Below are 25,856 nucleotides of genomic sequence, written 5' to 3'. Positions count from 1 at the left end.
CATTTGACAAAATCCAACATCCATTTTTGATAAAAACACTTCAAAAGGTAGGAATTGAAGGAAACTTCCTCAATATGATAAACAGCATATATGAAAAACCCACAGCCAGCATAGTACTCAATGGTGAGAGACTGAAAGCCTTCCCTCTAAGATCAGGAACAAGACAAGGATGCCCGCTGTCACCGCTGTTATTCAACATTGTGCTGGAAGTGCTAGCCAGGGCAATCCGGCAAGACAAAGAAATAAAAGGCATCCAAATTGGAAAAGAAGAAGTAAAACTGTCATTGTTTGCAGACGATATGATCTTATATCTAGAAAACCCTGAGAAATCGACGATACAGCTACTAGAGCTAATAAACAAATTTAGCAAAGTAGCGGGATACAAGATTAATGCACATAAGTCAGTAATGTTTCTATATGCTAGAAATGAACAAACTGAAGAGACACTCAAGAAAAAGATACCATTTTCAATAGCAACTAAAAAAATCCAGTACCTAGGAATAAACTTAACCAAAGATGTAAAAGACCTATACAAAGAAAACTACATAACTCTACTAAAAGAAATAGAAGGGGACCTTAAAAGATGGAAAAATATTCCATGTTCATGGATAGGAAGACTAAATGTCATTAAGATGTCAATTCTACCCAAACTCATCTACAGATTCAATGCAATCCCAATCAAAATTCCAACAACCTACTTTGCAGACTTGGACAAGCTAGTTATCAAATTTATTTGGAAAGGGAAGATGCCTCGAATTGCTAAAGACACTCTAAAAAAGAAAAACGAAGTGGGAGGACTTACACTCCCTGACTTTGAAGCTTATTATAAAGCCACAGTTGCCAAAACAGCATGGTACTGGCACAAAGATAGACATATAGATCAATGGAATCGAATTGAGAATTCAGAGATAGACCCTCAGATCTATGGCCGACTGATCTTTGATAAGGCCCCCAAAGTCACTGAACTGAGTCATAATGGTCTTTTCAACAAATGGGGCTGGGAGAGTTGGATATCCATATCCAAAAGAATGAAAGAGGACCCCTACCTCACCCCCTACACAAAAATTAACTCAAAATGGACCAAAGATCTCAATATGAAAGAAAGTACCATAAAACTCCTAGAAGATAATGTAGGAAAACATCTTCAAGACCTTTTATTAGGCGGCCACTTCCTAGACTTTACATCCAAAGCACAAGCAACAAAAGAGAAAATAGATAAATGGGAACTCCTCAAGCTTAGAAGTTTCTGCACCTCAAAGGAATTTCTCAAAAAGGTAAAGAGGCAGCCAACTCAATGGGAAAAAATTTTTGGAAACCATGTATCTGACAAAAGACTGATATCTTGCATATATAAAGAAATCCTACAACTCAATGACAATAGTACAGACAGCCCAATTATAAAATGGGCAAAAGATATGAAAAGACAGTTCTCTGAAGAGGAAATACAAATGGCCAAGAAACACATGAAAAAATGTTCAGCTTCACTAGCTATTAGAGAGATGCAAATTAAGACCACAATGAGATACCATCTAACACCAGTTAGAATGGCTGCCATTAAACAAACAGGAAACTACAAATGCTGGAGGGGATGTGGAGAAATTGGAACTCTTATTCATTGTTGGTGGGACTGTATAATGGTTCAGCCACTCTGGAAGTCAGTCTGGCAGTTCCTTAGAAAACTAGATATAGAGTTACCATTCGATCCAGCGATTGCACTTCTCGGTATATACCCGGAAGATCGGAAAGCAGTGACACGAACAGATATCTGCACGCCAATGTTCATAGCAGCATTATTCACAATTGCCAAGAGATGGAAACAACCCAAATGTCCTTCAACAGATGAGTGGATAGATAAAATGTGGTATATACACACAATGGAATACTACGCGGCAGTAAGAAGGAACGATCTCGTGAAACATATGACAACATGGATAAACCTTCAAGACATAATGCTGAGCGAAATAAGCCAGGCAGAAAAAGAGAAATATTATATGCTACCACTAATGTGAACTTTGAAAAATGTAAAACAAATGGTTTATAATGTAGAATGTAGGGGAACTAGCAGTAGAGAGAAATTAAGGAAGTGGGAACAATAATCCAAGAAGAACACATAAGCTATTTAACGTTCTGGGGATGCCCAAGAATGACTATGGTCTGTTAATTTCTGATGGATATAGTAGGAACGAGTTCACAGAAGTGTTGCTATATTAGGTAACTTTCTTGGGGTAAAGTAGGAACATGTTGGAAGTTAAGCAGTTATCTTAGGGTAGTTGTCTGTTTCTTACTCCCTTGTTATGGTCTCTTTGAAATGTTCTTTTATTGTATGTTTGCTTTCTTTTTAACTTTTTTTTCATACAGTTGATTTAGAAAAGAAGGTAAAGTTAAAAAAAAAACAGGAAAACAAGGAAAAAAAATATGTAGTGCCCCCTTGAGGAGCCTGTGGAGAATGCAGGGGTATTCGCCTACCCCACCTGCATGGTTGCTGACATGACCACAGACATAGGGGACTGGTGGTTTGGTGGGTTGAGGCCTCTACCATAGGTTTTACCCTTGGGAAGACGGTTGCTGCAAAGGAGAGGCTAGGCCTCCCTATAATTGTGCCTAAGAGCCTCCTCCCGAATGCCTCTTTGTTGCTCAGATGTGGCCCTCTCTCTCTGGCTAAGCCAACTTGAAAGGTGAAATCACTGCCCTCCCCCCTACATGGGATCAGACACCCAGGGGAGTGAATCTCCCTGGCAACGTGGAATATGACTCCCGGGGAGGAATGTAGACCCGGCATCATGGGACGGAGAACATCTTCTTGACCAAAAGGGGTATGTGAAAGGAAATGAAATAAGCTTCAGTGGCAGAGAGATTCCAAAAGGAGCCGAGAGGTCACTCTGGTGGGCACTGTTACGCACACTTTAGACAACCCTTTTTAGGTTCTAAAGAATTGGGGTAGCTGGGGGTGGATACCTGAAACTATCAAACTACAACCCAGAACCCATGAATCTCGAAGACAGTTGTATAAAAATGTAGCTTATGAGGGGTGACAATGGGATTGGGAAAGCCATAAGGACCACACTCCACTTTGTCTAGTTTATGGATGGATGAGTAGAAAAATAGGAGAAGGAAACAAACAGACAAAGGTATCCAGTGTTTTTACTTCAACTGCTCTTTTTCACTCTAATTATTATTCTTGTTATTTTTGTGTGTGTGCTAATGAAGGTGTCAGGGATTGATTTAGGTGATGAATGTACAACTATGTAATTCTACTGTAAACAATTGAATGTACGATTTGTTTTGTATGACTGCATGGTATGTGAATATATCTCAATAAAATGAAGATAAAAGAAAAAATTGTTGGGGAAAACTTCCCAAACCTTCTGCAGAATATAAATACACCAAGCATAAATGCCCAGCGAACTCCAAATAGAATAAATTCAAACAAACCCACTCCAAGACATATTTTGATCAGACTGTCAAATACTGAAGAGAAGGAGCAAGTTCTGAAAGCAGCAAGAGAAAAGCAATTCACCACATACAAAGGAAACAACATAAGACTATTAGTGGCCTCAGCGGCCACCATGGAGGCGAGAAGGCAGTGGCATGACATATTTAAAATTCTGAGAGAGGAAAATTTCCAACCAAGAATACTTTATCCAGCAAAACTCTCCTTCTAATTTGAGGGAGAGCTTAAATTTTTCACGAACAAATGCTGAGAGTTTGTTAATAAAAGACCTGCCCTGCTTCAGATAGTAAAGCGAGCCCTACTGACAGAGAAACAAAGAAATGAAAGAGAGATCCAGAGATTTTAACAGACATATATAGAATATTACATCCCAGGTCACTGGGACACACGTTCTTCACTAGTGATCACAGATCTTTCTCCAGAATGGACTGTATGCGGGGACATAAAAACAAGCCTCAATAAAATAAAAAATATAAAAATGAATTTGTTCAAAGCACATTCTCTGCCCACAATGGAATACAAATAGGAGTCAATAACCATCAGAGAGTTGGAGAATTCACAAACACCTGAAAGATAAAAATGAGGGGGAGATGAAAACATTCCCGGACAATCAAAAGCTGAGGAACTTCATTACCAGTAGATCAGTCCTAAGCAGGCTGAAAGGAAGGGACACTAAACAATTGACTGAAACCACATGAAGAAATAAAGATTTCCAGTAAAGATCACATGGTAGATATAAAGACCAATACTACCGTATGGTTGATTCATAACTCCACTATTTACTTCCTACAGGATCTAAAATACATAAACTGTAATGATAAATCGGTGGTTTTTGACTCACTGTAAAATATGTAATTCTTGTCAAGAACTACATAAAGGTGGGGGAATGTAGGAGTATAGGAACACAGTTTACATGTCCTATTGAAGTTAAGTTGGTATCAAAGAAAAACAAGATTGTTATAGATTTAAGAGGTTAAATTTAAGCCCCATGGTAAACACAAAGAAAGTATCAAAGAATATGACCAAAGAGATGAAAAGTAGAGTAGGGGTTCCAAGAAGTGGGGGAAGGGGCAATGGGGAGTTAAGAAATGAGAGTAGGGGTTTTGGTTTGGGGTGAAGGGAAACTTCTAGAAAAGGATGGTCAGAAGCTGATAGCATTGCAACATTCTAAATGTGATTAATCCCACTAAGGGAATGCTAGGGAGGGGTGGAATAGGAAGATTTAGGCTATAGATATCTTTCCAAAATTGAAAAAAAAAAAAAAAGACAGTCTAAATAGACGACAATTAAATGCCAAGGATGATCCTGGATGGGATCTGAGGCCCGAGGAGAGGAGGCTCAAAGGGACACAGCTGGGACACACACACACACACACACACACACACACACACACAGAAAAGGAAATATAGAATGTAAGCTTTATATCAATATTGAATTCCTTGAACTTCTTAGCTGCGTTTAATGAGATTGCATAAAATAATGTTCTTGTCCATGGGAAAGGTATATGTGAATTACATTGCCTGTTCAAAGATACATGCACCTTGCTCCCATATGTTCAGAAGATAGAGCAATAGATGATGGGTGTTAGGGAGGGAGGGAGGGAGGGAGAGAGGGAGGGAAAGAAAGAGTGGTGTGACAGGATCTTAAAGGTGATGGATCAGGGTATCGGGGGAGGGGGGTCAGGGTATGATGGAATTCTATGTAGGGGGTTTGTACTGTTTTTATAACTGTTCCTGTAAGATTGAACTTATTTCAAAATAAAATTTATTATTAATTAAAAAAAATCAATGAAACCAAAAGTTGATTCTTTGTAAAGATCAACAAAATTGACTTAGTCAAGCAAAGAGAGACAACTCAAATTATCGAAATCAGAAATGAAAGAGGGGACATTCTTAGTGACCTTAAAGAAAGAAAAAAAAAGCATTATAAAGGAATACTATGAACAATTGCATGCCAATAAATTAGATAACCTGGATGAAATGGAAAAATTTCTAGAAAGACACAAATTCCAAAAACAAATTCAAGAAGAAATAGAAAACCTGAATAGAACCATAAGAAGAGACTGAATTAGTAATTTTTAAATCTTCCACAAAGAAAAGCACAGGATCAGATGGTTTCATTGGTCAATTATTCCCAAATGTTTAAAGAAGAATCAATAACAAATTCTTTACAAACTCTTCCCAAAAACACAAGACGAAGGAACACTTCCTAACTCATTCTGTGAGGCCAGTATTACCCTGATGCCAAAAGTGGAGAAAGACATCACAAGAAAAGAAAAGTGTAGACCAAACTAGCAAACCAAATCCAGTAACATATAAAAAGGCTTATATACCATAACAAAGTCAGATTTATCGCAAAGTTAAATGCCCCAAAATCAATTAATATAATACACCATATCAATAAAGGATAAAATGTAAATTATCAACTCAATAAATGCAGAAAAAGCACTGGACGAAATCTAACACCCTTTCATGATAAAAACACCAAACAAATTAGAGACAGAAGAGAACTTCCTCAACCTGATAAAGGATGTCTATGAAAAACCCCACAGCTAACATACTTAAAGGTGAAAGAACGAATACTTTCCCTCTAAGATTAGGAAAAAGACAAGGATGTCCCCTCTTGCCACTTCTATTCAATATTGTATTGGAGGTTCTAGCCAAGGCAATTAGGCAAGAAAAAAGAAAAAAAAAGGCATGTGAATCGGAAAGGAAGAAGTAAAACTAACTTGTTTGTAGATGGCATGATCTTATATAGAAAACCCCAAAGAATCCACAAACACACACAAAATCTATTAGAACTAATAAATTAGTTCATCAAGGCCACCAAAGCACATCAGAAAGGCTTAGTTACAAAAATCACAAATGTATATACAAAGACTTCAAAAGTTACTGGAACTTGAGGCTGGTGTCTGTCAAGATTTCTTAATTTTAAGATAGATCAATATACAAAAATCAATTATATTTTTGTAGACTAGCAATGACAATCCAAAAATGAAAATAAATAATTCCATCCATAATGGCATAAAAAATAAAATATTGAGGAATAAATTTAACAAAAGAAGTGCAAGACTTGTACTCTGAAAACTATAAAACACTACTGAAATAAATCAAAGACCTAAATAAATGGAAAAGCACCCCATGTTCATGGATTAGAAGACTTAATACTGTTAAAATGGCAACACTCCTCATTATTCACCTACAAATTCAACTCAATCCCTATCAAGGGTGTGGGCTCTAGAGTCAGCTGCCAGGGTTTAAATGCTAGATAAGTCACACACTAGCTGTAGCCTCAATTTCCTCACCTGGAAATGAGGACAGTAACAGTGTCTATTTCATAGGGATGTTGTGAAGAATAAATGGGATAATGATTATAAGAGTTCTAAACTGCATTGGCACATCATAAACCTTAAGTAAATATAAGCCATCATATGGTTATTCTCAAGGCCTAGAAATTGGTTCTGGCCTTTTTTTTCCCCCATACTGACTGACAATAGCTAGGGACCATATAATATATTTAGAAAAGAATCAACCAGTGGCCATGCTCCTCTTGCCAATTATTGATTGGGAATTATACTTCTGGGAATTCTAAAAGTTAATGGAATGACTTGGACACACAATCACTGGACTTGGTTTCTAAATCTCGGGCAAATTTTATCAGCACAGTGTACAAATGTATATACCTGTGCATAAACTCCTAGGATACTTCCACCTCAGAAAGTTCCCTTGTGCCCCCTTTCCACATAATCTCATCCCTCCCTATCATTTACCCCCTGCTCCCTTGCCAACCAGTGATCTGATTTCTATCACCATAAGTCAGTTTTACATGTTCCAACAACTCACATACGTGAACTCATACAGTGTATTCTCTATGGCATCTGGCTTCTTTGACAGAGTCGAAGTGCTTTTTGAGATTCATACAAACTACTGTGGTACTGAAGTATTAGTAGTACTAAAGCCTGTTTCTTTTTATTGCCATCCTATGAATATACCACAGTTTGTTTATTCATTATCCTGTGGGTTGCTTCTAGTTTTTGGCTATTAAAAATAAAGCTGTTGCAAACATTCGCGTACAAGTCTTTTTGTGAACAAATTTTTCAACTATATTTGATAAATACCTAGGAATGATAAATACCTGGGAAAGATGGGTCATATGGTACATGCATGCGTAATGTTAAATGAAAGTGTCATATTGCTTGTAACATTTTACACTCCCACTAGTGATGCTTGACTGTTCTACTTGCTCTACAACCTTGCCAACACTTGGTTTTCTCAGTCTCAGTCTTTTTTCTTTTTTTTTTTTTACATTTTAGCCAATTCAGCAGGTGTTATAGTGATTTTAACTTGCATTTCTCTGATGACTAAGGATGTTGATCATTTTTTCATGTGTTTATTAGTTATTTGTTTGCCTTCCTGTAAAATGCCTGTTCAAAACTTCTACCCATTTTTAAAACTGTCTTATTTTTGAATGGTAAGATTCTAGAGTGTTTTATCAAATATAAATGTTGCAAATATTTTTTTGCCAATTGGTGGCTACCTATTCATTTTCTTGAGGTCTTGATAAGTAGCAGTTTTAATTTTGTGGAAGTCCTTGCTATCCCTTTAAAGTGCACCTGATGCTGAAATGTAAAGTGCAATCACAATTCTGATAATCTGAATTAAAAATTCATTAACTTCAGAAGAAAATACCCACAAGGTCCAAGATGAAAGTGTTCAACAGAAAAACCTAGATCTGTCACTGACTTATGATCGAGGGTCTTTTCCACTACTCTGAAGCATCTTACCTGATTAAATAACTTTCTGTTTTAGGTTTTGCTTTTTTTTTTCTGATTTATGAAGACCATTTTGAATATTTCCCTGATATTTACTATTTTAGTAATGCTCCCTTACTTATGGAAACATGTTATCATCTTTATCCCTTTCTTTAAAATCAACAAAATGGATATTATGTGAAAGAGGCACTCAATATACCTTGCAGGTTACCAAAAGCTGGTAACAGGTCTTCTGTGGGTATGATTCTTAAATTACTTAACAGTAGGTCCCTGCCAAGGGACCCACTTTTATAGGCTTTGTATTGCTGGATTTCTTAAACCTGGTAGCCATCAAGTGAAATCCTGACAGCATATCCTGCCCACACATAGGCATCTGTCTTCGACCTTGTTGGAGAGTGGTAGAATGCTAGTGGGTGAGTAAATGAAAAAGGAAGTACAGTCTTTACTAGGCACTGAAATTTAAACTGGTGATAAAAGGTGCTGCCTAGACTTCATTCTTTAAAACAATATATCACCCAGCTGTTAACTTACTCAAACCTTAAATCAAGCACAAGTTTATAAAGTCTCTATTCTGGTAACTTCTCAGGGAAAATAGGCTGGAAAATGCATTGTCACCTAACAATTTTCTCTTTGCTACTAAATTATTACTATTCTTTATAGGCTTTTACACATTTTTAGTTTTTATCAACATATTTATATTTTCAGCTTAGGATAATTACATTAGCTAGCAACATCTAGTCCATCACAAAGCATTATTGCATGAAGATCATTTACAGAATAAAATTTAATGCAGACTTGATTTTCAGCACATAAAAATGGAATTTATTATACAGAAAGGCTATGAAAAGACTATAGAATAAATTAGTTAATTTCTCTTGTCCCAAACTATTCCTTCATGCTTATATTTAATTCAAATAATTTCTACCCATTAAAACTATCATTAGATTATTCTTTTCTTCTAATGGGATGTGGTATCCTCGTATAATTCAAGTCTCTAAATGCCTTCTGGAATTATTTGTTGCACCTAGAGCAATAAGACAACCTCACAAATTCCCTACCCCAAATGCTACCACTAAAAATATAAAAACAAAAAACAAAAGCTTATTGAAAGGCTAACCTATTAAAGGTTCAGATTAAAATCTAGGAATATCTTACATACATACTAAATTCCTTGACTATAAGAATGGAAGCGGTATAACAGCTCTCAAAATATAAATACAAGAATTGTTTTAAGAAAATATTTCAAAGTTAAATCTATCAGTTTTAGAGTAAATACTTTATATTATTTCTTCTAATTAGGGAAACCATGTTTGCTTTTGAAAATATAGTCTGCAAAAGTTTTGATTAAAACATAAGTAAATATATTACCATTTTAAAAAACCAAAACAATTTGAACAAATCAATTATGTCCATAATTATTGATTATAAATGCCACTAATTGGTGAATGCTAGTAAACAGAACTGGCCCATGAAAGAACCCCTTTTGCTTTTTTAAGAGAATGTGAATATCTGCTAAAGAAAATGGCTAATATTGGAGTTTGGCAGTTATCTTAAAAAAAAAAAAAAAAAAAAAAAGGACAAAATCTGCATGCAAAAATAATGACCTGTAAGTTTTTTACTACAGAGAATGCTGATATTAATATTGTCACACAAGTCAAGCTTTCTGCATTAGCTGAACTTCCCTTTGACCTGCTTATATTAGGGATTTTTTTATAGTCACTTTCTTTCTCTGCTCATCCTTCGGAGACCTAAAACAAGAATGCATTACATTAAGAAAGAATTTTATTCTACAGAAGCAAGGATGAAGGGAAATGTCCAAATAATAAAGGTTATTCCTGTGTATTCAATCTGATAATTATCCATACCTCCACATCCTCATTTGTCTCCTTAAGAAGCTATTTTTTACTCAACCAAATATTATCTGTGAAATGGTCATGACAGGATATTATTTAAATACATACAGTGTTACCAGATTATGTTCAACCACTCACTGTGTAGGCTTGCTTAGTCATTATTCAATAAATATTTAACTGTGGAAGGTTAAAAGAAGATGTTCTACTTGTCTGAGCCTCATAGCACTTGGTTTTGATTATAAATAAAATATAACTATACCTTACACATTTCTTTTGTTGTTTTCAGAGAAGTAATCACTTAACTGAAAAATCATTTTAAACACAACTAACTGAGCCCTGCTCTACATCAACACTATCTGCACAAGGTGAAACAACCACAAAGCCCCTGAGTGTTTATTATGCTGACATTTTCAGAGAAAGATATATGTTTCTAGTGGCAAACACAAAAGTCTTTTGGAAGGCTGATTTCACTCATTGCTAATAAAATACCACTTAAGACATTCTTCAGCAAAAATGACTCGCGGGTAAAAATTTTCAACTCTCCTTATTTTCTTATTCATTCCCAAATCGTTTTTTTTTTTTTTTTTTTTTAAATGACAACAACAATAAATCCTTACTTCAAAAGGTCAAGAATTGTTAATTGTTAGGCCATTAATATTGAGGTTACCAAGCATTTATTCAAGATAGCAAAAGTTTAAACACAACCACACCAACTATAAACTTGGCTCAGAGCACTAGTGATCTCATATCGGTCTGTGGGCACTGCAGAGGAGGACAGAAGAGAAAAACTAAACAACTCTAAATGTAATAAACTAGATTCCTTGTCTTTGGCAAGCATTTTTTAAAAGAACTCCAAAAATCTTTATTCCTAGGTACACTGAATAGTTTTCTTATAGAACAATCAGTGGGCTTGTCTTTCACAAGTGATATATAAAAAACTGCTGGAATCAAGGAGGAAAGCATATTACTAAAGCCATGACACTATGCTAGGACAGTGATAAGTATTTTATGAGAATAACCCATAATAAACATCAGTATTGAAAACAGGCATATTAATAGAGCAACAGCCATAAAAAGAGTTATTTCTAAGGTGTGTCTTTATTTCATCCTAAAGCACAGGATATTGACTCTATCCAAAATCAACTTCATAAAGCAAAAACATTATGAAAATATGATATTAAAGTTTAATACATCTGAACCATAAGTTTTTTCCTTTTTTTAACTTTACTTATTGAAAAATTAAGAAACAAACAAAAAACACAATATTTCAAACAAAACAAAGGATTAAGAAAGCCAAATAACCTAAAATAACTACTTTGCTCCCAACATGTTCCTACCATACCCCAAGAAAATTAAGAAACCATAACCAAAGGAATAAAAAAAAACAAATAATCTAAAATAACTACATACCATAACCTTTTATAGAGCAGCTGCTATGTGGAAGATATTATAAAAGGTACTGAAGCCAAAATTACGTCAACAATTTGAATATGATAGATACTCAGTAAATATTAAGCAAATTAAATTCTTCATGATATGCTGAAGTAAGATTCAGAAGCTTTGCACTGTTCCTCAGAAGGATGCAAGGTTCATCACCTGAGTCCAAAGGAAGCTTAAGCTTCATTTCTTATACCCACAAATAAAATGCCCACCTGCCCTCACCATCACTGCTCCTGCAGCACCTCTAGCAGAGCGCCTCTACACCCATTTGAAATATTTTTGTGATACGGCAGCCGCATTTCATTTGGGGCCTGGTCTGTTTGCTAGTAAGGTTTTCCTTATTGTTAAGTGAAATCTGTCTCCTAGTAACTACCATTCATTGATGCTGGTTCTGCCTTTAGGAGTTCTAGAGAGGTCAGAAATAACTTAATCCTTCTTTTATGTTACCACCTTTCAATGTGAAGATGATATAATACCAGGGTCTCTAGTTTCTTTGACAGCAAGTCAATTAGCATGGTGCCCTAAAGGTTAGGCAATAGGACCCTATTTTGGAGTTCTTTTAAAACCATCTAATGATTTTTCTTAGAATAGAGTTTAAAATGCTATGATTAGAAATTTTCAAAGGAATGCTAATTCATTTGAAATCACTGCTTATAATTTTAAGTTTTCTTTCTATTTGAAAATGCAAATATGAAAAGCCCCTAATTTAATAACTAAAAGGGTTTTACTTCTTGAATTACCTGTGGCCAGATCCTACAACACTGTTTGGCTCTTTTGTGCTTCACCCAAGTAGCTCTCAGACATCTAATAAATGCTGTTAGCCAAGTACTTTAGGCTGAAGATTATGACATAAGCATAAAATCCTATTAGTAATCATGTATTTCATTTTCAATTGTGTTAGAGATTTTAATTGTTCAGCATTTATACAGTATAAAGTAATAAAAATGTATTTAGTCATTGTGATCCTTGAGTTCACTCATGCATATATAAACACTAAAACAAAGCATTAGTTACCTGCAGATATGTTACTGAAGTATTCTAGCCAACTACTTATGTTTTCATCTCTAAGAAAATCTCTTGAATTTTAGTGTTATTGGAAGTTTATTCCAGAAAATAAGAAAAATAACTTAGGTAACAATATTATGCTATCTAAATTATGTTGATAAGCTATGCTTGCTAAACTATATTGATAGGTTATGTCATGTACTGAAATATTTGTTTATAAACATATTTGAAACTTTTCTGAAAACTTTGGTTTCAAATACTTAATTGAAACTTTTATTAACTTCCAAAAGGAAGTGAAAAGTGAAAAAAAGCAGTGAGATAAATTAAATGTGATTATGTTTTCAACAAAGTATTGAATAAATGAGCATCCACTACCATGCACTTAGAAGGCATTCAAACAATCTTGAATTGAAATGAGCAGAGTTTAACTTTTATCTTTTGTTTAACTAGCTTTTAAATTAAATCATAAGACAAAGTTGAATATTTCTCAAAATGTTTTCAGTACATTGTATTTTTTAAAAAAAAATCTACATAGGTATTTGTATGGCTATACCTATATTTCCATTTTGATCTTCCAGTACTATCTATACAAAATTCTGTTAATGTTCAGAGAGAGACAAGGAAGCAATTTTCTTCTTGAAGCACCTGTGACTTTCCCCAAATCAAAATCCACAGTTCCTTTCTTTTTTCCCTCCTAGAAAATAAGGGTCTTCTCTTCTTTCAGAACTCTTTTTATCATATGCAGATATACTAAAATATTTACATAATGTTATATTTTATTGGGTTGGAGGCTTAAAAGAGGACTGACTTCTTGATACTGCCAGTCTCTTCTGGAAATTATGTCATTCATGGCATCTGTTTGAGGCTAAATTTGCAAATAAAATGCCTTGGCTGAAATGCCAAGTGCTGTCTTAATCCTTTTTCTTTTTTTAAACTCAATATGATTTAATTAGAAGGCAGATTCTAAGACGAATACACCCAAATATAGACAGCAAAACCTTGATTCAGTCTTGCATAAAAAGCTTCTATCTTTAGCTTTTTCCATTGTGGTGAATCTGGAAGTCCATGAAAGGCCCACTGAGTTTTCTGATAATATTTGGTAGTAGTCTTTTCAGAAACACAAGACAAATGAAAACAATAGAGATTGTTAAAATCTTAGAAAACCTCCGAGTTCTTGCTAAACAACTAAAACTAATGTCTGGCTATGTCTAAGGTACTTACCATCTTCCTTCTTACTGACATGTACTACTGACAACCAGTGGACCTAGGCTTTTCAAAAAATGTGATTTCATAAAAACATGGATTCATCTAGCAAGCCCTACACAAGACCTTGAAAAATTACACCTTTCCACATTAACATTAATGGAGATTGACTGTGCTTATACAAACAACTCCTTCAAAAGTGAACCATTACAAAGGACTTGAAGATTCAGCTCCAGAGTTTATTAGCAAAGGTATTCTGAGGAAGAACTGGAATTTGCAAAACTACCAAAACTCATCGCATGCCATACTAAGGAGTTGTAGATTTAATTCTACTGGCTTTTGGGAGCCATTAAAGAAATAGGCTCAAAAGAGGTTGACATGAATAGAGCAGAATTTTAGGGAAATCACTCCATCAACATAGTAAAAGGCAGACTGAAGATTTAAAGCAAGGAAACCAGTCATATTATAATATTGCAAGCCAGGGGCAGCAAACTTTCTACAGAGGACCAGAGAGTAAATATTTTAGTTTTTTTCTGCCCATATTGCCACTATCACAACTACTCAATTTGGCCATTGTAGAGTAAAACCAGCAATTGACAAAATGTAAATGAATGAGCGTGGCTATGTTCTAATAAACCTTTATTTCAAAAAAAAACAGGTGGCAGGCTGGATTTAGCCTGGAGGATACAGTTTGCCAACCCCCTGTATAAGTCAAAAATAAAAACCTAATTTTGGGCAGTTACAGAGGAAATGAAGATGTAAAGAAAAGGGTCATAAGGATTTAACTGGAGGATCTGATAGGTTTTGCTGACTAACTAGATGTAGAAGCAGACATTACAGAAATAAGAGTTTAGGATGACTTTCAAATTACTAGCTTTGGCAACTAGGTAGGTGAGAACTTTATTCACCAAGAGAGAGAATCAAGGATGGGGAGTAAATTTGGTGAGAATGCTAGTAATTCCTGTTTGGAACATGCTGTGAATTTGAAGTTCCCGTGGGACATCTAATAGACAGTGTTAAAGACTGAGGGGATGTAATAAAGCAGAAACAGTAAAGTATAGCATACTTTTCTCTATCCACACCTTATCAATCACCACATTCTGTCAATTCTTTCTCATAAAACTCAAATTCCTTTGCTAACGCTCCATTCCCAATACCTTGGGTCAGCCCCTTTATGGCCTCTATACTGGAACAGCCTTAGAATTGGTTTCCAGGGTTCAGAAACCATTCTAAAATGTAAATCTGGTCATATCACAACTCTGCTTCAAATTCTTCAACAGTTCCGAAGCAATGCATAAGCCGTTTTATGATCTGACTCCTGCCTACTTGCTGGTAACAAACAGCAACAAGCAATCACAATAAGTCTCTTTTGCCTTTATATGGTACATACTGTTCCCTTTGGTTGAAAAAATCTGCTTCACAGAAAGACTTGTAGAAATTATGCCAAAATATTAAACAGTTCTATACAGATGATGAAGTTGTGTGCTTTGTTTTTTTTTTTCTTTAACCTGTCTGTGTTCTAAAATGTCCTTAAAGGATGCATATTACTTTTTTTTTTTTATTAAATTCAGTTTTATTGAAATACATTCACACACCATACAATCATCCATGATATACAATCCACTGTCCACAGTATGATAATATAGTTATGCGTTCATCACCACAATCTCTCTCTGAACATTTTCCTTACATCAGAAAGAACCAGAACAAGAATAAAAAATAAAAGTGAAAAAAGAACACCCAAATCATCCCCCCATCCCACCCCATTTGTCCTTTAGTTTTTATCCCCTTTCCTCCACTCATCCATACACTAGATACAGGGGGTGTGATCCACAAGGTCTTCACAATCACACTGTCACCCCTTGTAATCTACATTATTATATAATTGTCTTCAGGAGTCCAGACTGCTGGGTTGGAGTTTGGTCGTTTCAGGTATTTACTTCTAGCTATTCCAATACATTAAAGCCTAAGAGGTGTTATCTATATAGTGCATAAGAATGTCCACCAGAGTGATCTCTTGACTCCATTTGGAATCTCTCAGCTACTGAAACTATTTCGTCTCATTTTGCATCCCCCTTTTGGTCAAGAAGATACTCTCAGTCCCACAATGCTGGGTCCACATTCATCCCCGGGAGTCATACTCTGCATTGCCAGGGAGATTTACACCCCTGGGAGTCGGGTCCCACGTAGCGGGGAGCATATTACTTTTTAATGAAAAGGAGGAGAAAGAAGAATAACAACAATCAACTCCCTTTTCCGCCTTCTCCTTCTGATTAGATCTTGGGAAGGTTTCATCTTCATATCAACTATCCTTTGAGGACACTGATTGTGTGCAGCACTGGCTCTTGCTGCTGGCCCTCCTGAGCATTTCAGCTCCTGCAGAGCTCAGTTTTCTGCTTAGCACTTTTATTTACTTGTTCCAAACACACTGACTTCCCAGCTCCTGATTCCCAACCACAGACTTAGAGATTTGGCTCTGGGAAGGGCAAGTCTGAAGGGCTATGTCTCTGACAGGAGCCCACCTGTAGTACTTTCCTTCTATAGAGAGCCCTTGGAGATTAGGTCTAAGGAAGTTGATCAACTTGTCATCTTTTCCTGATCACAGATCGTCTTTCTCAGTTACCATGCCCATCCAAGAAGTGTCAGGAATCATCTTTGACTATTCTATCTTTTTTGTACTCAATCAGATGCCATATCTAATTGCCATTTCTTCTTTTACAACCAACTTTTTTTTCCATCTTTACTTTTGCATGTTCTTTTTCAAGTTTTTATCTCTCTTGTACAACTACCCCCAGATTCCTAATTGATCATCTTATTTCAGTCTTTCCCTACTATAATCCAACTTAGCAATGTGGTGCTCAGAAGCCTTAAACAGTCCCCCCAAAAGAAAGCTGAAACAATCCTGCACTCAAGATCTTCATATTGTAGCTCAACACCTCCTTTCCCAGCATTTGTCTATAGAGATAGTTGGGCCTCTCTCAGTTATCTCACCAAGCAGGCCCTGTGCTGTCTTGCTTCCAGGTAATTTTTCATAACCCTGGAAAAGGTAATGATCTTCTACCTGCCATTATCCTACTCAGTTTTTAAGACCTAGCTTAAGGGCTACCTATTTCATTAAACTTTCCTTGCCCACAAAAGTCATCTATTCTTGACTTGAACTCCTCTGACACTGTCTATAGCACACATCCTTACTTTCTAACTTCTGTCTCCTGCCCCACTATATGCTTTCTTAAACTATAGCTTTTAATTCTTATCTTCTTCATTCTTAGAATCTTTACAGGGCCAACATCATTCAATGTACAAAACATGAATACTGAATGAATGTTTCTCCTCAACAAATCTTTTAAGGACCAAGACTTTGTCCTTATATCTCTAAATCACATGTACCTAATACATTTAAGGGCCTAGTGAATATACTCAATAGATACAATTACTTTATTATTCTTTGAGCACCTAGTATATGCCAAGCACAGAAGTTATGAATACACAAGGAGGGGTGAATTAAAATTTTGAAAATGGTCCAACCTTGCATTATCTTGCAAGATATTCTTTTCCTATCAAAGAAGAGATATACCAGACAGTTTCTCAGTGCCTCTCAAGTTTTCATAGAATAACTCATTATTTTTTCATGAATTCCCAAAGCAGACATCATCACATTCAAGCCTGAGTATAAAAATCATTCTAAATCCAAATGTAAGTGATTTTACAAATTTGGTCCATTTAGATTACCATACATACTTCTGTTCCTTTTCTTTGATGTAAAAAAAATCAAGAGCTGACTAAATTGTTCTAAGATATCAAAGAAATAAATTTCAGCTTTAATGTTGGTGGGGAAATGGGCTTTCCAGAACACTTAAAAGTCAGAGGCAGGGGACACCCGTGTATAAACTCTGCTTTCTTCCTCTGGATGAGGACTCATCATTGCTGATTCTAAGTTTGGTTCAAGAACCAGAAAAGTTTGGTATTATAAACATTCCCTTAAAAGGAAACTCACAGATTGTTAGTTCAAGATCTTCTGGAATAATAATGAAAATGGAATAGCCGAAAGATTGTTAGTTCTTTGGAATAATGAATATAAAAGGGGAGTGGCATAAAAAAAAATAAAACTTTCCTAATTCAGGGACCCTATTTTATATGTATTTTGTTATTAGCAACTGCTTATGCCTATTAGGGGCCTTGGGGACAAAAAGAAAATATGCTGAGATATGCTGCACCTACTTCAGCCCTGAAACTTTACTTTTGATAAAAAGAGTGGCTCTTTGGTTATTTATATTGGAGACTAAAGGTAAAAAGCACATGCATTATATGTATGTGTGTATGTTCTCCTCCTGTCAATCCATAACCCACCTGAAACACTGTACTAGACTTAGACAAGAACTAAGATAGCAAAGGAATAAATCAATCATATTATCAATACTAATTATGGAGAACACTTGTTTGAAGAGAGTCACTCTTAAGTAAGGAGCTGAACTCCTGGTTCAGGAAATGAAATGTAAATATTCAAGAATCTCTAGGAAAAATGTAGTGTTGGTAAGGTGCTTTCTGAGGGACACTTCAACTTTTTAGAAGTGATACCCCAAAACACTGGAAAGGTTAAAATATCTTCCAAAGGAAATACTATTAAAAGTTTTCAACTTCCAAAATACTTTGAAAGGCAACTACTTCAGATTGTACATTTTGGAATAAGTTTGGCAAAATTACACAGTAAATTAAGAGGTAAAATTCTAAATAAGAAAAACCCCTGTGAGATTTTGTTTTTTTGTTAAATGTCCAAATGGAAAATACAGTGATAAAATGGATTTCCTTAAGCCTGAGGTTTTTTCTTATTGACCACACTAAGGACAATCCCTTTTGCTGTCTAATAGAGATAAGACTAATGCTAGATATTAAACACACTGATTTCATTGAAATCTCTCCTGGCTTCTACATGAAAGAGAGACTGATTAAAAGCTTCTTATGAGTTTTGAAACCAAATTTGACACTTGAGTAACCAAAGTAAGCAAAGGAGTCACATTAAAAACTTAGTGTGCAAAAATTCTATTTTTAAAAGCTTACTAAAATAAGGTAAGCTAGTGAAGATTTTAACACCTTTAAATCCCAAGTCCAACAACCAAACATGTAGTTGCCTAAGATAAAGATTAGAACAGTGCCATTTCACACCAACGGTGTTGGAATCCCTTCCTGAAATAAGGAGAGCCTCTGATACATCTGCTTTTATGCAAAATATAAATCCAGAAACCTTAAAAGCTGAACTCTCTCCAAAAGAAATGAAGAAAGAGGGCTAATTTTCTTAGGGTTTCTCATTTTTACCTGAGAAAGGCTTGAGTATGAATGATTTCTGAACCACAATTCCACACACCCATAAACGACCTACTGCAGACATGAATATTTGTAACTTTTGGTGGGTAAAATGTGGCAAGCACAAAAGTCATCCTTTTGAAACTTTTCCTAGTATATGGAAAATCTTGGTTTCTCAATTATGTAAACCAGTCTTGTAACTCAGATAAATACAACTCTTTTAGAATAGAAACATTACAGCAGTCTTACTTTCCTTAGCTAAACTTAGAGCACTCAGTGATGGGTACATTTTCTGGGCTCCACCTTCAGCAAACAAATTTAAAAGTACTGAAATGCAACTAGCACTTTACATCACAGAATAACAGATTTAAGAACAAGACTAAAGTTCCAAACAACACTGTTTCCCTGTAGGGTGATTTAAACAGTAAGATTTATTGTCTCTTACCAGTCTATATTCTAAGCCATGGATTTTGTCAAGGTTCATACAAATTCACATCAAATTAGACTTGATGTGAATGGGCCAACTCACTCCTAACCACATACCAAAGGTAGGAAAATGATTTGCCTTTTTTATAAAGGTCACATGCCTGGGACCTCTGCAAACAGTAGAATTATTAAAGGGAAAACTCCATGTGGTTCCAAGAATGGCAAAAACATCTTCACAAAGGAAACTGTTGATTAGCAGTTGAATGAAGATGGTAAAAACAGAATGGTTAAGTGAAATCTAAAAATAAAATATAACACAAAATGTTCTGCAAAGCAACAGGCAAACAATCTGTGCTATTTGTGCTTGATTGCCTTGAGATTTACCTCCTTTTTCTTTCCTGTCCATTGCCTTATTGAGCCACTAATGAACATTAGGTTACTTCAAGAGGGTAGCACTTCTAAACACTTGGAGGAAAAAAGTGGAGGCCTCAGCAATATTCAAACTTAACAGCAAGCCACTTGTTGAAGGTTCACTAAATGATACCATTATTATTTATTAATATGATAAGAATAACATATTTAAATGAGTACCTTAAAAGTGATAAATACTTCCTTGAATATAATATTCAAATATTTGTTAAACTGGATGTGGGATATAATTTATAAACTAGTTTACTTTTTCACTAAATATTTTTTTCTTGGTTTAAGCAATTTAATTTCTATCGCTTTAATCATTAAAATGAAATTAGCAAGTCTTAAATCTTCTTTTGGGTTTGCCTGTCCACATTTCAACTGTCCCAAGAATTAAGACAAGTTCACAAAGAAACAACAGTTATAGATGCAACATAAATTGTGACAAGACTCAAGTGTTTTTCCCTAGCCAAGAAAAGTGTTCTCTCTCATAAAAAATATAAAATACAAAGATATCCTATGAACAAAAGTCACCAGGGAAGTCCAATTAATTTTGCTAGAAGCTATAATCATGCAGAAGTTTAAGGGAAAAAATAAATTTTCAAACAGACTGAATGAAGATCAACATGAAATTTAAGTTACACTAAAAAACTGACCATCAATTCACAGCAAACTATTCCTTCTAATAGGAATGAATTTACATTCCCTATATTTAGCAAGATAACATCATAGCGAAATATACAGCTATTTCTACCGTCAATTTACATAATGGAAAGTGGAAAAGTTTGTTGTTTCCAAATCCCAAGCCAAAGTATATAATTAAATTTGCCAAACGTTCAGCAATCAACAGAATCTGAATGCATAATGCATCCATAGCCAGGATTACATTTGTTTTATGGACACATGTAAAGGGAAAGAGGAACACAGATTTAGCTTATAATCCACTAGAAATGTGATTTAGACTTTTACTTAAGATAGAAAATAGCCATTTATTTATTCAATAACTTTTTGAGAAGTAAATTTTCCAATCATAATATTGGAAGATTTTACTATTTAAAGACATTATGTTAATACAAAGTGAGGAAGTTTAGTGGAAATACCCTATTCTTAGGTCTCTTTGATCTACTATTGGGTACCCAAGAGAGATTTCCATTTATCAAAATAAATACAATTATACTTATAAATCTAAAAACCATAAAAAACACACATTTATTTTAAAGTTCTCCATCTCTGATTTGTCAGCTCAGATTTTAAATCATGCATCTCTATATCCATTAAGAGGGGAACCTATGCAGGCTCCAGAAACCTTCAGTTATTTTGGCCATAGGAGCCAGAGGAACTTCCAGAATTGCAAACTCCTTTCCTGTTCTACATTTGAATCCAAGGACAATCTTTAGAAACAATTCTTGCTTCACCAAATATGAAGCTTACTTTTGGAGATGGCTCAGGGGAAAGGATTAAGAGCTTAGGTGTACACAAACCTAAAGAAAGTACTGGAGAAGCACATGAATGGAAAACTTTTGGTCCCCAGGTATATAATACATATGTGTCCTTGGAGTTTACAAGGAAACACTTTAGTTTCAATCAAAACAAACAGCAAAAGATACAAGGAAGGACAGACATTGGTAAAAATAAAGTTAAGACAAATGCTTGAAAATCTCCCCCACTTTCTTTTTGAATGTGTCACTGCAATGAGCATTACCTTTTGGCCAGGCTGAGAAGAGTGATTATCATCTAATATAACTCAGAGTGAAAGGCATTTCATAGAATTCCAAAAACCAAATTATAAACATGAGGTTAAAACAAATATGAAATTATTCCAGATCTTTTGTGGGGTCCTAGCAAATTACATCAAAGTTCTCATGGTTTAAAAAAAAAGTTCCTTTTGTGTTTATGATATGTAGAAGAATACTGAGACAGTATGAGACTTGGAGCCTTATAGAAGAGTTCACCTAAAGTTCAGATCAGAAAAGATCAGGGTTATATTGCAGGTTACAAAGATGACAGAAAAAGTTGTTCTTATTACCCTTCTATGCAAATAGAAATAATTCAGTAAATGTTGAAATTTTCAAAAAACAAATTTGGTTTTACTTTCATTAGAATGTACAATTTAAGTATTAAGGATACAACATAACTTCTTTTAAAAAATGAGACAAATTTTGAGAGGTTGCTTCCATAAAAAATTCACAGTTGATTTCCCCTCCTTTTAAAGTTTACAAGTTCAGGTAATTGTTATTTAGTATTCTAATGAAAAATTCCATTCAATGTGGTTGATAAATAGCATAAAAGTTCCTGATGGTCAGAAAAGTATAGTTAAGCTGCTTTTACTTTCAATCAGAACTGGCATATATGTTCAAGAAGGTCAGGAGCAATCAGCAGCTTTTATGTTCTGTATAAATAATGGATTTAATTTAATGAAACACTAAAAGGTCCTCACCAAAGGTACAGGTGAGGCCTGCTTACAGAAAAGAAAAATCAAGAAAAAAAATTTATAAGAAATTATTGTAGCCAAATTATTCTGTTGTAATAGAACTTGCCTTAACTAAACATAAAAATACTAAATATCACATTTTCTTTTTGTGCAATCTTTTGTATAATCATTGCATGATCAGAGATTCAACATTCACTCATTCTTTCAATAAATGGTTGACTATTCATTATGAACTACAGATAACCACTACTGTGGCCAGTTTCTCTAGAGGGCTTCCTAGCCTTTTGCTTGCATTTACCCTTTTTTATTAACTACTTAATGAGTGGGGGGAAAAAGTGAATTTCATCACTGTTTAAGAGTATAATGAGCTGTTGTAGAGAGGTGAATGGTTTGGGAGATTTTAGATGATAATATAGGAAAAAGTATGCCAGATTCAGATTCAGACTCAGATTACCTAAGTTGTCAATACTGAAAAGTTACCTTGAACAAGTCACTTATCTTCTCAAAGGCTTATTTATAAAACAAGAAAACTGGAAGACAGTAAATGTGGTTCTTCCAACTGTAAACCGGTATAATTCAATTTATATGCCATGAAGAATTGGCATAGGAAGATTAAGTGGGGCATTAGGTTAAATGCTACTTAATAGGAAAATAGAAGTAGTGTAAATGAATCATCTTAGCTATTTAAAAAATAGTAAATTGAACAGTTCAGAAAGAATCATTTGAAAAATTCTGAAAATACAATAGAAAATATCTTTATAAGTATATAGTATTTTAAATACAGAAAAAATATTATATAGTTTTAATAGTTATAATTTATATAATGCTCACTAACTCATCTTATCACAACAATCTGTTAAGGTAGGTATTTTTATTCCTGTCTTAAAATGAAGAAACTGAGGCTCAGAGAGACACAAGCCAGTAAGTGGCACAGCTGGTATTTCCACCTGGATTGGTTTGACTCCAAAGCTGTACTCTTTCCATTACAACAACATAACACATTTCTGATTCCCACAAATGAGTCCTTTTTTTATAGTAAACTTTCAAATACTAATGGTAATGGGAAAGGAACATGGAAAAATAAACCTCACACAAACACGGCATGTAACAGTTTATGACGTGGAATAAATTCCAGTAAAATGAATTCTGAGGCTGAGTGAGATACTAGCTCAGATGGCTTCTAAGGCACCTTCGAAATCTCAAACTTAAGTCATATTCTCAATTCACTGAATCTTAAATAGGCCATATAATCCATTTCCCCACATATAAGAGAAATTCATCATTTATAGACCAATCACAAATAGTAAGTACATTATTTAAAGGAAAAGTATGAGTAATCTCCTAAGGAAAGGATCCAATACCTGCTATTTTTAACTTTCTATTTTCTTTCAGTACACTTATTTAAAAGAGAAGCACACTGAAAATTCAAAAGGACCTTTTAGCCCTGACTTTACAACTTGCTCCAGAGATGAGTAATATACTGATTTGATTTTTCATTTTCATTTACTTTTTCTGTTCTAGGGGTGAATAACAAAACTGACAAAAATCTTAAAACACACACACCCACATTCCGAAGAAAATTAAGTAGGGCAAGTCCAAGAAAATTTACCAACTAAAAATTTATTCTTGGATAATCCAGAGGAAACTGAATAATATTTTAAATATTATGCAGGATAAAGCTGAAAGCAGAAGACATGAAACTAACAGCTGTATTATATTATGACCTAGAGCAAATAATCAAGTAGCAAGAAATAAAGTTAAAAATTACTAACAACTCACTTATTAATTGAAATAATTAATGAAGTACAAAGTCAGAACTTACTCTTGGTTCTTCAATTTTTCAGAAATGTAATTTAAATTAAATTTTTAAAATTTAAAAGTTTAAATTTTTAAATCATTTTAAAAATCAGCTTGTTCAAGAAAATTTGCAAGCTGCCACATATACTTTAAATATTAAAGTGCAAGTCTAATGTGCCCTTGAAAATATTAGGGGCATTTGCAGAACATTCCAAACAACCAGGGCAGAATATACATTATTTTCAAGTGCACATGGAACATTCATCAAGATAAGCTATACTCTGGGCCAAAAAACAGTCTCAATGAATGTAAAAAACTAAAATCATACAGAATATGTCCTCTGAGAACAATGATAGTTATTTAGATGTCAATAACAGAAAAATATCTAGAAAAAAAATGTGGAAATTAAACAGCATACTTCTAAATAACCCATAAGTTATTTAGTTAGTTCTAAGTTATTTTCCTCATAACAAGGGAAATTAGGAAATATTTTGAACTGAATAAAAACAAGGGAAATTAGGAAATATTTTAAACTGAATAAAAACAAAAATCTAAATGTATCAGCCCAGTTCAACCAGAGAAACAGAACCAACCAGAAATAATAGGTATTAAGAGATCTGCTGCAAAGAATCGGCTTATACAGTTTTGGGGGCTGGCTAGGCAAGTCTGAACTCTAAATGGTAGGTCATCAGAAAGGGAAGCTTAGACAGCTTGGGCAGCAAGCTGAACCTGCTATTCAGAGGCAGAATTTCTTCTTCAAGGAAGTCTCAGTATTGTTCTTCAGGCTTTCACTGATTGAATCAGGACCCCAGATTATATTGGATAATCTCATTAACTTAAAGTCACTGATTACTAACTAATCACATCTACAAAATACCTTCACAGCAATGCTTAAATTAGTGCATGAATATCTGGGGCCTCAACTCAAGTTGACACATAGAACTAAACATCAGACAACATATAATTGGTGAGATGCAGCTAAAGTGGTGTTTAGAGGAAAATTTAGAACTTCAAATGTTTACATTAGAAAAGAAGAAAGGTCCAAAATCAACTAGCTAAGCTTCCATCGTAAGGAGAGAGGAGGGAGAAGAGAGGGGAAGGAGAAGGGAGGAGGGGTGATGAGGAGGATGAGAAGAGCAAATTAACCAAAGGTAAGTAGTAGAAAGGAAGTTGGAGGACTAAACTACTTGACTTCAACACTTAACTATTAGAGGGAAAAAAATTTATGCTACATCTATCTGATTCCAGTCTTTCATTTCCTTTGAGCTATTTTACACTTCTGTAAGGTTTACATAATTGATAGCAATGTGAAATAATTCTTGTTTATAGATAAATAAATTCTGTCTAGTGGCAGTTCAACGGACTTCCCTTCCACAATGTAGAAGAGGCTGGTTTTGCTTCCATTTTATATATTCATTTCACTAGTCCTGATCTATAAATGTGTCTGTTTTTTGGATTCTCCTTTGAACTGGTCATAATATCTTACCAATTCCCTAATCATTAATAAGTTAAAGTCTCTAACATGGGTTCGTTTTAAATCTGTATGAAAGTCATGATTTTACCTTTTTTAAAAAATTATCCTTTACATGATAAAATTACAGTAATTAAGACTTTAGCATAGACATTTACAGTTATCCCTTCCACATCTCGACTTCCCTCACTGCAGTTTCGATTATATTGTGGGTCGACATAAGAAATGAAATGGGAATTTTGGGGGAGTTTTGCAGAAGACACAGATAACACATGAAGGCCAGCAGATGATACAGGCTC

General features: G+C 34.6%; 1 protein-coding gene across 1 annotated transcript in view; it reads right to left on the bottom strand.

Annotated features, from left to right (window-relative positions):
- CWC27 (CWC27 spliceosome associated cyclophilin) overlaps positions 1–25,856 on the bottom strand; it is a 360,484-nt gene that overhangs the window by 199,185 nt on the left and 135,443 nt on the right. The gene's annotated exons all lie outside the window — the stretch shown is intronic.

Source organism: Choloepus didactylus, chromosome 13 (assembly GCF_015220235.1).
Source record: "Choloepus didactylus isolate mChoDid1 chromosome 13, mChoDid1.pri, whole genome shotgun sequence".
Lineage (NCBI taxonomy): Eukaryota > Metazoa > Chordata > Mammalia > Pilosa > Megalonychidae > Choloepus > Choloepus didactylus.
Note: the sequence above shows the minus strand (reverse complement) of the source record. Positions and strands in the feature narration are given on the sequence as shown.